At 47.1% G+C, this 12,884-nt stretch overlaps 17 non-coding genes across 17 annotated transcripts; all 17 read right to left on the reverse strand.

The window, feature by feature from the left end:
• Positions 1-131: 131 nt before the first annotated feature.
• Positions 132-203, reverse strand: trnae-cuc (transfer RNA glutamic acid (anticodon CUC)). The gene has a single exon. It is a non-coding gene; the product is annotated as a tRNA-Glu (tRNA).
• Positions 204-586: 383 nt separating this feature from the next.
• Positions 587-660, reverse strand: trnat-ugu (transfer RNA threonine (anticodon UGU)). The gene has a single exon. It is a non-coding gene; the product is annotated as a tRNA-Thr (tRNA).
• A 1,031-nt stretch (positions 661-1,691) lies between these two features.
• On the reverse strand, positions 1,692-1,763 carry trnae-cuc (transfer RNA glutamic acid (anticodon CUC)). The gene has a single exon. It is a non-coding gene; the product is annotated as a tRNA-Glu (tRNA).
• Positions 1,764-2,146: 383 nt separating this feature from the next.
• trnat-cgu (transfer RNA threonine (anticodon CGU)) lies at positions 2,147-2,220 on the reverse strand. The gene has a single exon. It is a non-coding gene; the product is annotated as a tRNA-Thr (tRNA).
• A 1,031-nt stretch (positions 2,221-3,251) lies between these two features.
• On the reverse strand, positions 3,252-3,323 carry trnae-cuc (transfer RNA glutamic acid (anticodon CUC)). The gene has a single exon. It is a non-coding gene; the product is annotated as a tRNA-Glu (tRNA).
• Positions 3,324-3,705: 382 nt separating this feature from the next.
• trnat-cgu (transfer RNA threonine (anticodon CGU)) lies at positions 3,706-3,779 on the reverse strand. The gene has a single exon. It is a non-coding gene; the product is annotated as a tRNA-Thr (tRNA).
• Positions 3,780-4,823: 1,044 nt separating this feature from the next.
• Positions 4,824-4,895, reverse strand: trnae-cuc (transfer RNA glutamic acid (anticodon CUC)). Its single transcript has one exon. It is a non-coding gene; the product is annotated as a tRNA-Glu (tRNA).
• Positions 4,896-5,278: 383 nt separating this feature from the next.
• trnat-ugu (transfer RNA threonine (anticodon UGU)) lies at positions 5,279-5,352 on the reverse strand. The gene has a single exon. It is a non-coding gene; the product is annotated as a tRNA-Thr (tRNA).
• A 1,031-nt stretch (positions 5,353-6,383) lies between these two features.
• trnae-cuc (transfer RNA glutamic acid (anticodon CUC)) lies at positions 6,384-6,455 on the reverse strand. Its single transcript has one exon. It is a non-coding gene; the product is annotated as a tRNA-Glu (tRNA).
• A 383-nt stretch (positions 6,456-6,838) lies between these two features.
• trnat-cgu (transfer RNA threonine (anticodon CGU)) lies at positions 6,839-6,912 on the reverse strand. The gene has a single exon. It is a non-coding gene; the product is annotated as a tRNA-Thr (tRNA).
• Positions 6,913-7,956: 1,044 nt separating this feature from the next.
• Positions 7,957-8,028, reverse strand: trnae-cuc (transfer RNA glutamic acid (anticodon CUC)). The gene has a single exon. It is a non-coding gene; the product is annotated as a tRNA-Glu (tRNA).
• A 383-nt stretch (positions 8,029-8,411) lies between these two features.
• Positions 8,412-8,485, reverse strand: trnat-ugu (transfer RNA threonine (anticodon UGU)). The gene has a single exon. It is a non-coding gene; the product is annotated as a tRNA-Thr (tRNA).
• Positions 8,486-9,516: 1,031 nt separating this feature from the next.
• On the reverse strand, positions 9,517-9,588 carry trnae-cuc (transfer RNA glutamic acid (anticodon CUC)). Its single transcript has one exon. It is a non-coding gene; the product is annotated as a tRNA-Glu (tRNA).
• Positions 9,589-9,971: 383 nt separating this feature from the next.
• trnat-cgu (transfer RNA threonine (anticodon CGU)) lies at positions 9,972-10,045 on the reverse strand. The gene has a single exon. It is a non-coding gene; the product is annotated as a tRNA-Thr (tRNA).
• Positions 10,046-11,076: 1,031 nt separating this feature from the next.
• Positions 11,077-11,148, reverse strand: trnae-cuc (transfer RNA glutamic acid (anticodon CUC)). Its single transcript has one exon. It is a non-coding gene; the product is annotated as a tRNA-Glu (tRNA).
• Positions 11,149-11,531: 383 nt separating this feature from the next.
• On the reverse strand, positions 11,532-11,605 carry trnat-cgu (transfer RNA threonine (anticodon CGU)). Its single transcript has one exon. It is a non-coding gene; the product is annotated as a tRNA-Thr (tRNA).
• Positions 11,606-12,649: 1,044 nt separating this feature from the next.
• On the reverse strand, positions 12,650-12,721 carry trnae-cuc (transfer RNA glutamic acid (anticodon CUC)). Its single transcript has one exon. It is a non-coding gene; the product is annotated as a tRNA-Glu (tRNA).
• Positions 12,722-12,884: the final 163 nt, after the last annotated feature.

The following is a 12,884-nucleotide window of genomic DNA, read 5'->3' on the forward strand; positions in this document are numbered from 1 at the left end:
ATGTTTTTCGTTTATATTTCTGTTGTCAGTCGCCTCAGGATGACAACGGTTTGAGCTTCAAGATGACCCCAACCATTCGACCGTGGCCCAAGACAAATCCTATCTCCAGTCAAAACCTACCCAAATGTCAATTCCCTGACCGGGAATCGAACCCGGGCCGCGGCGGTGAGAGCGCCGAATCCTAGCCACTAGACCACCAGGGACTGCTTTATGTCTGCACTCAGAAAGGCAGAGACAGTGTCACTTTGACGTACTCCAGCAAAGGAACCAAATTTGTCCTGTGACTGGACCTTCTCTGCCAACATTGTAGCAGCAGGGGAATTACCTCAGATAGCAGAGCGCTTCCCTTAAATGTTAGACCCGAACCTCTTTTGTTTTGCTAATGTGGTCTGTTTTCTTAGCCCCGCAAATGTCCAAATTCACAATCTGTTTGCCTTTGTCGAGGGCATTGTAGTACATATGACATTTATGCTACATATGACATCAGAAATGATGGATATTTCTTCCACAGAACAAGATGTCTGATTCAAAACATTTAGTTGAAATGTTGGAGCGAAAAAAATGGAGTCGCCGAAACACATATGCAAGGCACTGCTGGGATTTGAACCCAGGACCTCCTGTTTACAAGACAGGAACTTTGACCAACTAAGCCACAGCGCCGGTGAAGGAGTGTCTTCAGTGTTAGGCGAACCACTGCATGACGGAAACCACACCAGTGGCCAGGCTATCAACAGGACTTGTGAAATCCTGCCGGTGTAAGCGGACGGAATCGACGATTATTCTCCTCCTTGGTCTTCGCTGTGCCAAGGATGAGGATGTTGTTTGCATGCAACGACACCACAGCGGCCACCTCCTTCCTATAAGCCCCTTCCTGCAGGCCAGCGATGCACCCGATCAGTCATCCGGGAAATATGGATTGTGTGTCCAAACTGGGGACAGATGCCCGTGTACACACCTTCAGGGACCAAGCACATATCCTTGTTCCCATTTGTCACCTTGATTTTTTTGTAAAAGAAGGAATTGAACGGCCTTGCTTCCACCCAGTTTCCAACTAGGGACCTTTTGCATGTAAGGCAAACGTGCTAACCACTACACTATGAAGGGTGAGCCTTTTAAGTGGACTGGTGAAGCAGTTGCCAAACAATGAAACAAGACGATGTGTCCAAAGTGGGGGCATATTGGCAATTGTCCAAACTGACAAATATTTCTCCTTTGTAGGGGAAATTGTTCCACAAATGATGGGCTTTTCTTCAACAAAACATGAAATCACAATCACCGCTTGAAAGGTTTGGCTTGTAACCTGCGATTGGCGCATCCAGGCACCTCCAGGACCTGGGGGTTGCTGGGGGTCTCTGATCAGGGTCACAGGAACATTTCTTCTTCAGCACATTCAAACACTCTTTCTATTGTCTAAGCAAATGGATATGAGGGTGATAACTGATGCTATATTCATTCTATTCTAACAAGGATCTATCCCTGAGCATCCGACAAATGCTCTGTCTCACCCTAAACCCAGTCCTGACAGCATTCTCAGTCGAGGACCTTGTCTTATTGTGTAGTCCATGTTTCGTTTATATTTCTGTTGTCAGTCGCCTCAGGATTACAACGGTTTGAGCTTCAAGATGACCCCAACCATTCGACCGTGGCCCAAGACAAATCCTATCTCCAGTCAAAACCTACCCAAATGTCAATTCCCTGACCGGGAATCGAACCCGGGCCGCGGCGGTGAGAGCGCCGAATCCTAGCCACTAGACCACCAGGGACTGCTTTATGTCTGCACTCAGAAAGGCAGAGACAGTGTCACTTTGACGTACTCCAGCAAAGGAACCAAATTCGTCCTGTGACTGGACCTTCTCTGCCAACATTGTAGCAGCAGGGGAATTACCTCAGATAGCAGAGCGCTTCCCTTAAATGTTAGACCCGAACCTCTTTTGTTTTGCTAATGTGGTCTGTTTTCTTAGCCCCGCAAATGTCCAAATTCACAATCTGTTTGCCTTTGTCGAGGGCATTGTAGTACATATGACATTTATGCTACATATGACATCAGAAATGATGGATATTTCTTCCACAGAACAAGACGTCTGATTCAAAACATTTACTTGAAATGTTGGAGAGAAAACAATGGAGTCGCCGAAACACATATGCAAGGCACTGCTGGGATTTGAACCCAGGACCTCCTGTTTACGAGACAGGAACTTTGACCAACTAAGCCACAGCGCCGGTGAAGGAGTGTCTTCAGTGTTAGGCGAACCACTGCATGACGGAAACCACACCAGTGGCCAGGCTATCAACAGGACTTGTGAAATCCTGCCGGTGTAAGCGGACCGAATCGACGATTATTCTCCTCCTTGGTCTTCGCTGTGCCAAGGATGAGGATGTTGTTTGCATGCAACGACACCACAGCGGCCACCTCCTTCCTATAAGCCCCTTCCTGCAGGCCAGCGATGCACCCGATCAGTCATCCGGGAAATATGGATTGTGTGTCCAAACTGGGGACAGATGCCCGTGTACACACCTTCAGGGATCAAGCACATATCCTTGTTCCCATTTGTCACCTTGATTTTTTTGTAAAAGAAGGAATTGAACGGCCTTGCTTCCACCCAGTTTCCAACTAGGGACCTTTTGCATGTAAGGCAAACGTGCTAACCACTACACTATGAAGGGTGAGCCTTTTAAGGGGACTGGTGAAGCAGTTGCCAAACAATGAAACAAGACGATGTGTCCAAAGTGGGGGCATATTGGCAATTGTCCAAACTGACAAATATTTCTCCTTTGTAGGGAAAATTGTTCCAAAAATGATGGGCTTTTCTTCAACAAAACATGAAATCACAATCACCGCTTGAAAGGTTTGGCTTGTAACCTGCGATTGGCGCATCCAGGCACCTCCAGGACCTGGGGGTTGCTGGAGGTCTCTGATCAGGGTCACAGGAACATTTCTTCTTCAGCACATTCAAACACTCTTTCTATTGTCTAAGCAAATGGATATAAGGGTGATAACTGATGCTATATTCATTCTATTCTAACAAGGATCTATCCCTGAGCATCCGACAAATGCTCTGTCTCACCCTAAACCCAGTCCTGACAGCATTCTCAGTCGAGGACCTTGTCTTATTGTGTAGTCCATGTTTCGTTTATATTTCTGTTGTCAGTCGCCTCAGGATTACAACGGTTTGAGCTTCAAGATGACCCCAACCATTCGACCGTGGCCCAAGACAAATCCTATCTCCAGTCAAAACCTACCCAAATGTCAATTCCCTGACCGGGAATCGAACCCGAGCCGCGGCGGTGAGAGCGCCGAATCCTAGCCACTAGACCACCAGGGACTGCTTTATGTCTGCACTCAGAAAGGCAGAGACAGTGTCACTTTGACGTACTCCAGCAAAGGAACCAAATTCGTCCTGTGACTGGACCTTCTCTGCCAACATTGTAGCAGCAGGGGAATTACCTCAGATAGCAGAGCGCTTCCCTTAAATGTTAGACCCGAACCTCTTTTGTTTTGCTAATGTGGTCTGTTTTCTTAGCCCCGCAAATGTCCAAATTCACAATCTGTTTGCCTTTGTCGAGGGCATTGTAGTACATATGACATTTATGCTACATATGACATCAGAAATGATGGATATTTCTTCCACAGAACAAGACGTCTGATTCAAAACATTTAATGAAATGTTGGAGAGAAAAAAATGGAGTCGCCAAAACACATATGCAAGGCACTGCTGGGATTTGAACCCAGGACCTCCTGTTTACGAGACAGGAACTTTGACCAACTAAGCCACAGCGCCGGTGAAAGAGTGTCTTCAGTGTTAGGCGAACCACTGCATGACGGAAACCACACCAGTGGCCAGGCTATCAACAGGACTTGTGAAATCCTGCCGGTGTAAGCGGACCGAATCGACGATTATTCTCCTTCTTGGTCTTCGCTGTGCCAAGGATGAGGATGTTGTTTGCATGCAACGACACCACAGCGGCCACCTCCTTCCTATAAGCCCCTTCCTGCAGGCCAGCGATACACCCGATCAGTCATCCGGGAAATATGGATTGTGTGTCCAAACTGGGGACAGATGCCCGTGTACACACCTTCAGGGATCAAGCACATATCCTTGTTCCCATTTGTCACCTTGATTTTTTTGTAAAAGAAGGAATTGAACGGCCTTGCTTCCACCCAGTTTCCAACTAGGGACCTTTTGCATGTAAGGCAAACGTGCTAACCACTACACTATGAAGGGTGAGCCTTTTAAGGGGACTGGTGAAGCAGTTGCCAAACAATGAAACAAGACGATGTGTCCAAAGTGGGGGCATATTGGCAATTGTCCAAACTGACAAATATTTCTCCTTTGTAGGGAAAATTGTTCCAAAAATGATGGGCTTTTCTTCAACAAAACATGAAATCACAATCACCGCTTGAAAGGTTTGGCTTGTAACCTGCGATTGGCGCATCCAGGCACCTCCAGGACCTGGGGGTTGCTGGAGGTCTCTGATCAGGGTCACAGGAACATTTCTTCTTCAGCACATTCAAACACTCTTTCTATTGTCTAAGCAAATGGATATAAGGGTGATAACTGATGCTATATTCATTCTATTCTAACAAGGATCTATCCCTGAGCATCCGACAAATGCTCTGTCTCACCCTAAACCCAGTCCTGACAGCATTCTCAGTCGCGGACCTTGTCTTATTGTGTAGTCCATTGTGTGTCCATGTTTTTCGTTTATATTTCTGTTGTCAGTCGCCTCAGGATGACAACGGTTTGAGCTTCAAGATGACCCCAACCATTCGACCGTGGCCCAAGACAAATCCTATCTCCAGTCAAAACCTACCCAAATGTCAATTCCCTGACCGGGAATCGAACCCGGGCCGCGGCGGTGAGAGCGCCGAATCCTAGCCACTAGACCACCAGGGACTGCTTTATGTCTGCACTCAGAAAGGCAGAGACAGTGTCACTTTGACGTACTCCAGCAAAGGAACCAAATTCGTCCTGTGACTGGACCTTCTCTGCCAACATTGTAGCAGCAGGGGAATTACCTCAGATAGCAGAGCGCTTCCCTTAAATGTTAGACCCGAACCTCTTTTGTTTTGCTAATGTGGTCTGTTTTCTTAGCCCCGCAAATGTCCAAATTCACAATCTGTTTGCCTTTGTCGAGGGCATTGTAGTACATATGACATTTATGCTACATATGACATCAGAAATGATGGATATTTCTTCCACAGAACAAGATGTCTGATTCAAAACATTTAGTTGAAATGTTGGAGCGAAAAAAATGGAGTCGCCGAAACACATATGCAAGGCACTGCTGGGATTTGAACCCAGGACCTCCTGTTTACAAGACAGGAACTTTGACCAACTAAGCCACAGCGCCGGTGAAGGAGTGTCTTCAGTGTTAGGCGAACCACTGCATGACGGAAACCACACCAGTGGCCAGGCTATCAACAGGACTTGTGAAATCCTGCCGGTGTAAGCGGACGGAATCGACGATTATTCTCCTCCTTGGTCTTCGCTGTGCCAAGGATGAGGATGTTGTTTGCATGCAACGACACCACAGCGGCCACCTCCTTCCTATAAGCCCCTTCCTGCAGGCCAGCGATGCACCCGATCAGTCATCCGGGAAATATGGATTGTGTGTCCAAACTGGGGACAGATGCCCGTGTACACACCTTCAGGGACCAAGCACATATCCTTGTTCCCATTTGTCACCTTGATTTTTTTGTAAAAGAAGGAATTGAACGGCCTTGCTTCCACCCAGTTTCCAACTAGGGACCTTTTGCATGTAAGGCAAACGTGCTAACCACTACACTATGAAGGGTGAGCCTTTTAAGTGGACTGGTGAAGCAGTTGCCAAACAATGAAACAAGACGATGTGTCCAAAGTGGGGGCATATTGGCAATTGTCCAAACTGACAAATATTTCTCCTTTGTAGGGGAAATTGTTCCACAAATGATGGGCTTTTCTTCAACAAAACATGAAATCACAATCACCGCTTGAAAGGTTTGGCTTGTAACCTGCGATTGGCGCATCCAGGCACCTCCAGGACCTGGGGGTTGCTGGGGGTCTCTGATCAGGGTCACAGGAACATTTCTTCTTCAGCACATTCAAACACTCTTTCTATTGTCTAAGCAAATGGATATGAGGGTGATAACTGATGCTATATTCATTCTATTCTAACAAGGATCTATCCCTGAGCATCCGACAAATGCTCTGTCTCACCCTAAACCCAGTCCTGACAGCATTCTCAGTCGAGGACCTTGTCTTATTGTGTAGTCCATGTTTCGTTTATATTTCTGTTGTCAGTCGCCTCAGGATTACAACGGTTTGAGCTTCAAGATGACCCCAACCATTCGACCGTGGCCCAAGACAAATCCTATCTCCAGTCAAAACCTACCCAAATGTCAATTCCCTGACCGGGAATCGAACCCAGGCCGCGGCGGTGAGAGCGCCGAATCCTAGCCACTAGACCACCAGGGACTGCTTTATGTCTGCACTCAGAAAGGCAGAGACAGTGTCACTTTGACGTACTCCAGCAAAGGAACCAAATTCGTCCTGTGACTGGACCTTCTCTGCCAACATTGTAGCAGCAGGGGAATTACCTCAGATAGCAGAGCGCTTCCCTTAAATGTTAGACCCGAACCTCTTTTGTTTTGCTAATGTGGTCTGTTTTCTTAGCCCCGCAAATGTCCAAATTCACAATCTGTTTGCCTTTGTCGAGGGCATTGTAGTACATATGACATTTATGCTACATATGACATCAGAAATGATGGATATTTCTTCCACAGAACAAGACGTCTGATTCAAAACATTTACTTGAAATGTTGGAGAGAAAACAATGGAGTCGCCGAAACACATATGCAAGGCACTGCTGGGATTTGAACCCAGGACCTCCTGTTTACGAGACAGGAACTTTGACCAACTAAGCCACAGCGCCGGTGAAGGAGTGTCTTCAGTGTTAGGCGAACCACTGCATGACGGAAACCACACCAGTGGCCAGGCTATCAACAGGACTTGTGAAATCCTGCCGGTGTAAGCGGACCGAATCGACGATTATTCTCCTCCTTGGTCTTCGCTGTGCCAAGGATGAGGATGTTGTTTGCATGCAACGACACCACAGCGGCCACCTCCTTCCTATAAGCCCCTTCCTGCAGGCCAGCGATGCACCCGATCAGTCATCCGGGAAATATGGATTGTGTGTCCAAACTGGGGACAGATGCCCGTGTACACACCTTCAGGGATCAAGCACATATCCTTGTTCCCATTTGTCACCTTGATTTTTTTGTAAAAGAAGGAATTGAACGGCCTTGCTTCCACCCAGTTTCCAACTAGGGACCTTTTGCATGTAAGGCAAACGTGCTAACCACTACACTATGAAGGGTGAGCCTTTTAAGGGGACTGGTGAAGCAGTTGCCAAACAATGAAACAAGACGATGAGTCCAAAGTGGGGGCATATTGGCAATTGTCCAAACTGACAAATATTTCTCCTTTGTAGGGAAAATTGTTCCAAAAATGATGGGCTTTTCTTCAACAAAACATGAAATCACAATCACCGCTTGAAAGGTTTGGCTTGTAACCTGCGATTGGCGCATCCAGGCACCTCCAGGACCTGGGGGTTGCTGGAGGTCTCTGATCAGGGTCACAGGAACATTTCTTCTTCAGCACATTCAAACACTCTTTCTATTGTCTAAGCAAATGGATATAAGGGTGATAACTGATGCTATATTCATTCTATTCTAACAAGGATCTATCCCTGAGCATCCGACAAATGCTCTGTCTCACCCTAAACCCAGTCCTGACAGCATTCTCAGTCGCGGACCTTGTCTTATTGTGTAGTCCATTGTGTGTCCATGTTTTTCGTTTATATTTCTGTTGTCAGTCGCCTCAGGATGACAACGGTTTGAGCTTCAAGATGACCCCAACCATTCGACCGTGGCCCAAGACAAATCCTATCTCCAGTCAAAACCTACCCAAATGTCAATTCCCTGACCGGGAATCGAACCCGGGCCGCGGCGGTGAGAGCGCCGAATCCTAGCCACTAGACCACCAGGGACTGCTTTATGTCTGCACTCAGAAAGGCAGAGACAGTGTCACTTTGACGTACTCCAGCAAAGGAACCAAATTTGTCCTGTGACTGGACCTTCTCTGCCAACATTGTAGCAGCAGGGGAATTACCTCAGATAGCAGAGCGCTTCCCTTAAATGTTAGACCCGAACCTCTTTTGTTTTGCTAATGTGGTCTGTTTTCTTAGCCCCGCAAATGTCCAAATTCACAATCTGTTTGCCTTTGTCGAGGGCATTGTAGTACATATGACATTTATGCTACATATGACATCAGAAATGATGGATATTTCTTCCACAGAACAAGATGTCTGATTCAAAACATTTAGTTGAAATGTTGGAGCGAAAAAAATGGAGTCGCCGAAACACATATGCAAGGCACTGCTGGGATTTGAACCCAGGACCTCCTGTTTACAAGACAGGAACTTTGACCAACTAAGCCACAGCGCCGGTGAAGGAGTGTCTTCAGTGTTAGGCGAACCACTGCATGACGGAAACCACACCAGTGGCCAGGCTATCAACAGGACTTGTGAAATCCTGCCGGTGTAAGCGGACGGAATCGACGATTATTCTCCTCCTTGGTCTTCGCTGTGCCAAGGATGAGGATGTTGTTTGCATGCAACGACACCACAGCGGCCACCTCCTTCCTATAAGCCCCTTCCTGCAGGCCAGCGATGCACCCGATCAGTCATCCGGGAAATATGGATTGTGTGTCCAAACTGGGGACAGATGCCCGTGTACACACCTTCAGGGACCAAGCACATATCCTTGTTCCCATTTGTCACCTTGATTTTTTTGTAAAAGAAGGAATTGAACGGCCTTGCTTCCACCCAGTTTCCAACTAGGGACCTTTTGCATGTAAGGCAAACGTGCTAACCACTACACTATGAAGGGTGAGCCTTTTAAGTGGACTGGTGAAGCAGTTGCCAAACAATGAAACAAGACGATGAGTCCAAAGTGGGGGCATATTGGCAATTGTCCAAACTGACAAATATTTCTCCTTTGTAGGGGAAATTGTTCCACAAATGATGGGCTTTTCTTCAACAAAACATGAAATCACAATCACCGCTTGAAAGGTTTGGCTTGTAACCTGCGATTGGCGCATCCAGGCACCTCCAGGACCTGGGGGTTGCTGGGGGTCTCTGATCAGGGTCACAGGAACATTTCTTCTTCAGCACATTCAAACACTCTTTCTATTGTCTAAGCAAATGGATATAAGGGTGATAACTGATGCTATATTCATTCTATTCTAACAAGGATCTATCCCTGAGCATCCGACAAATGCTCTGTCTCACCCTAAACCCAGTCCTGACAGCATTCTCAGTCGAGGACCTTGTCTTATTGTGTAGTCCATGTTTCGTTTATATTTCTGTTGTCAGTCGCCTCAGGATTACAACGGTTTGAGCTTCAAGATGACCCCAACCATTCGACCGTGGCCCAAGACAAATCCTATCTCCAGTCAAAACCTACCCAAATGTCAATTCCCTGACCGGGAATCGAACCCGGTCCGCGGCGGTGAGAGCGCCGAATCCTAGCCACTAGACCACCAGGGACTGCTTTATGTCTGCACTCAGAAAGGCAGAGACAGTGTCACTTTGACGTACTCCAGCAAAGGAACCAAATTCGTCCTGTGACTGGACCTTCTCTGCCAACATTGTAGCAGCAGGGGAATTACCTCAGATAGCAGAGCGCTTCCCTTAAATGTTAGACCCGAACCTCTTTTGTTTTGCTAATGTGGTCTGTTTTCTTAGCCCCGCAAATGTCCAAATTCACAATCTGTTTGCCTTTGTCGAGGGCATTGTAGTACATATGACATTTATGCTACATATGACATCAGAAATGATGGATATTTCTTCCACAGAACAAGATGTCTGATTCAAAACATTTAGTTGAAATGTTGGAGCGAAAAAAATGGAGTCGCCGAAACACATATGCAAGGCACTGCTGGGATTTGAACCCAGGACCTCCTGTTTACGAGACAGGAACTTTGACCAACTAAGCCACAGCGCCGGTGAAGGAGTGTCTTCAGTGTTAGGCGAACCACTGCATGACGGAAACCACACCAGTGGCCAGGCTATCAACAGGACTTGTGAAATCCTGCCGGTGTAAGCGGACGGAATCGACGATTATTCTCCTCCTTGGTCTTCGCTGTGCCAAGGATGAGGATGTTGTTTGCATGCAACGACACCACAGCGGCCACCTCCTTCCTATAAGCCCCTTCCTGCAGGCCAGCGATGCACCCGATCAGTCATCCGGGAAATATGGATTGTGTGTCCAAACTGGGGACAGATGCCCGTGTACACACCTTCAGGGACCAAGCACATATCCTTGTTCCCATTTGTCACCTTGATTTTTTTGTAAAAGAAGGAATTGAACGGCCTTGCTTCCACCCAGTTTCCAACTAGGGACCTTTTGCATGTAAGGCAAACGTGCTAACCACTACACTATGAAGGGTGAGCCTTTTAAGTGGACTGGTGAAGCAGTTACCAAACAATGAAACAAGACGATGTGTCCAAAGTGGGGGCATATTGGCAATTGTCCAAACTGACAAATATTTCTCCTTTGTAGGGGAAATTGTTCCACAAATGATGGGCTTTTCTTCAACAAAACATGAAATCACAATCACCGCTTGAAAGGTTTGGCTTGTAACCTGCGATTGGCGCATCCAGGCACCTCCAGGACCTGGGGGTTGCTGGGGGTCTCTGATCAGGGTCACAGGAACATTTCTTCTTCAGCACATTCAAACACTCTTTCTATTGTCTAAGCAAATGGATATGAGGGTGATAACTGATGCTATATTCATTCTATTCTAACAAGGATCTATCCCTGAGCATCCGACAAATGCTCTGTCTCACCCTAAACCCAGTCCTGACAGCATTCTCAGTCGAGGACCTTGTCTTATTGTGTAGTCCATGTTTCGTTTATATTTCTGTTGTCAGTCGCCTCAGGATTACAACGGTTTGAGCTTCAAGATGACCCCAACCATTCGACCGTGGCCCAAGACAAATCCTATCTCCAGTCAAAACCTACCCAAATGTCAATTCCCTGACCGGGAATCGAACCCGGGCCGCGGCGGTGAGAGCGCCGAATCCTAGCCACTAGACCACCAGGGACTGCTTTATGTCTGCACTCAGAAAGGCAGAGACAGTGTCACTTTGACGTACTCCAGCAAAGGAACCAAATTCGTCCTGTGACTGGACCTTCTCTGCCAACATTGTAGCAGCAGGGGAATTACCTCAGATAGCAGAGCGCTTCCCTTAAATGTTAGACCCGAACCTCTTTTGTTTTGCTAATGTGGTCTGTTTTCTTAGCCCCGCAAATGTCCAAATTCACAATCTGTTTGCCTTTGTCGAGGGCATTGTAGTACATATGACATTTATGCTACATATGACATCAGAAATGATGGATATTTCTTCCACAGAACAAGACGTCTGATTCAAAACATTTACTTGAAATGTTGGAGAGAAAACAATGGAGTCGCCGAAACACATATGCAAGGCACTGCTGGGATTTGAACCCAGGACCTCCTGTTTACGAGACAGGAACTTTGACCAACTAAGCCACAGCGCCGGTGAAGGAGTGTCTTCAGTGTTAGGCGAACCACTGCATGACGGAAACCACACCAGTGGCCAGGCTATCAACAGGACTTGTGAAATCCTGCCGGTGTAAGCGGACCGAATCGACGATTATTCTCCTCCTTGGTCTTCGCTGTGCCAAGGATGAGGATGTTGTTTGCATGCAACGACACCACAGCGGCCACCTCCTTCCTATAAGCCCCTTCCTGCAGGCCAGCGATGCACCCGATCAGTCATCCGGGAAATATGGATTGTGTGTCCAAACTGGGGACAGATGCCCGTGTACACACCTTCAGGGATCAAGCACATATCCTTGTTCCCATTTGTCACCTTGATTTTTTTGTAAAAGAAGGAATTGAACGGCCTTGCTTCCACCCAGTTTCCAACTAGGGACCTTTTGCATGTAAGGCAAACGTGCTAACCACTACACTATGAAGGGTGAGCCTTTTAAGGGGACTGGTGAAGCAGTTGCCAAACAATGAAACAAGACGATGAGTCCAAAGTGGGGGCATATTGGCAATTGTCCAAACTGACAAATATTTCTCCTTTGTAGGGAAAATTGTTCCAAAAATGATGGGCTTTTCTTCAACAAAACATGAAATCACAATCACCGCTTGAAAGGTTTGGCTTGTAACCTGCGATTGGCGCATCCAGGCACCTCCAGGACCTGGGGGTTGCTGGAGGTCTCTGATCAGGGTCACAGGAACATTTCTTCTTCAGCACATTCAAACACTCTTTCTATTGTCTAAGCAAATGGATATAAGGGTGATAACTGATGCTATATTCATTCTATTCTAACAAGGATCTATCCCTGAGCATCCGACAAATGCTCTGTCTCACCCTAAACCCAGTCCTGACAGCATTCTCAGTCGCGGACCTTGTCTTATTGTGTAGTCCATTGTGTGTCCATGTTTTTCGTTTATATTTCTGTTGTCAGTCGCCTCAGGATGACAACGGTTTGAGCTTCAAGATGACCCCAACCATTCGACCGTGGCCCAAGACAAATCCTATCTCCAGTCAAAACCTACCCAAATGTCAATTCCCTGACCGGGAATCGAACCCCGGCCGCGGCGGTGAGAGCGCCGAATCCTAGCCACTAGACCACCAGGGACTGCTTTATGTCTGCACTCAGAAAGGCAGAGACAGTGTCACTTTGACGTACTCCAGCAAAGGAACCAAATTTGTCCTGTGACTGGACCTTCTCTGCCAACATTGTAGCAGCAGGGGAATTACCTCAGATAGCAGAGCGCTTCCCTTAAATGTTAGACCCGAAC

The sequence above is a fragment of the Doryrhamphus excisus genome, unplaced genomic scaffold (genome assembly GCF_037039965.1).
Source record: "Doryrhamphus excisus strain RoL-2023G ecotype Guam unplaced genomic scaffold, RoL_Dexc_Guam_v1.1 HiC_scaffold_24, whole genome shotgun sequence".
Classification (NCBI taxonomy): domain Eukaryota; kingdom Metazoa; phylum Chordata; class Actinopteri; order Syngnathiformes; family Syngnathidae; genus Doryrhamphus; species Doryrhamphus excisus.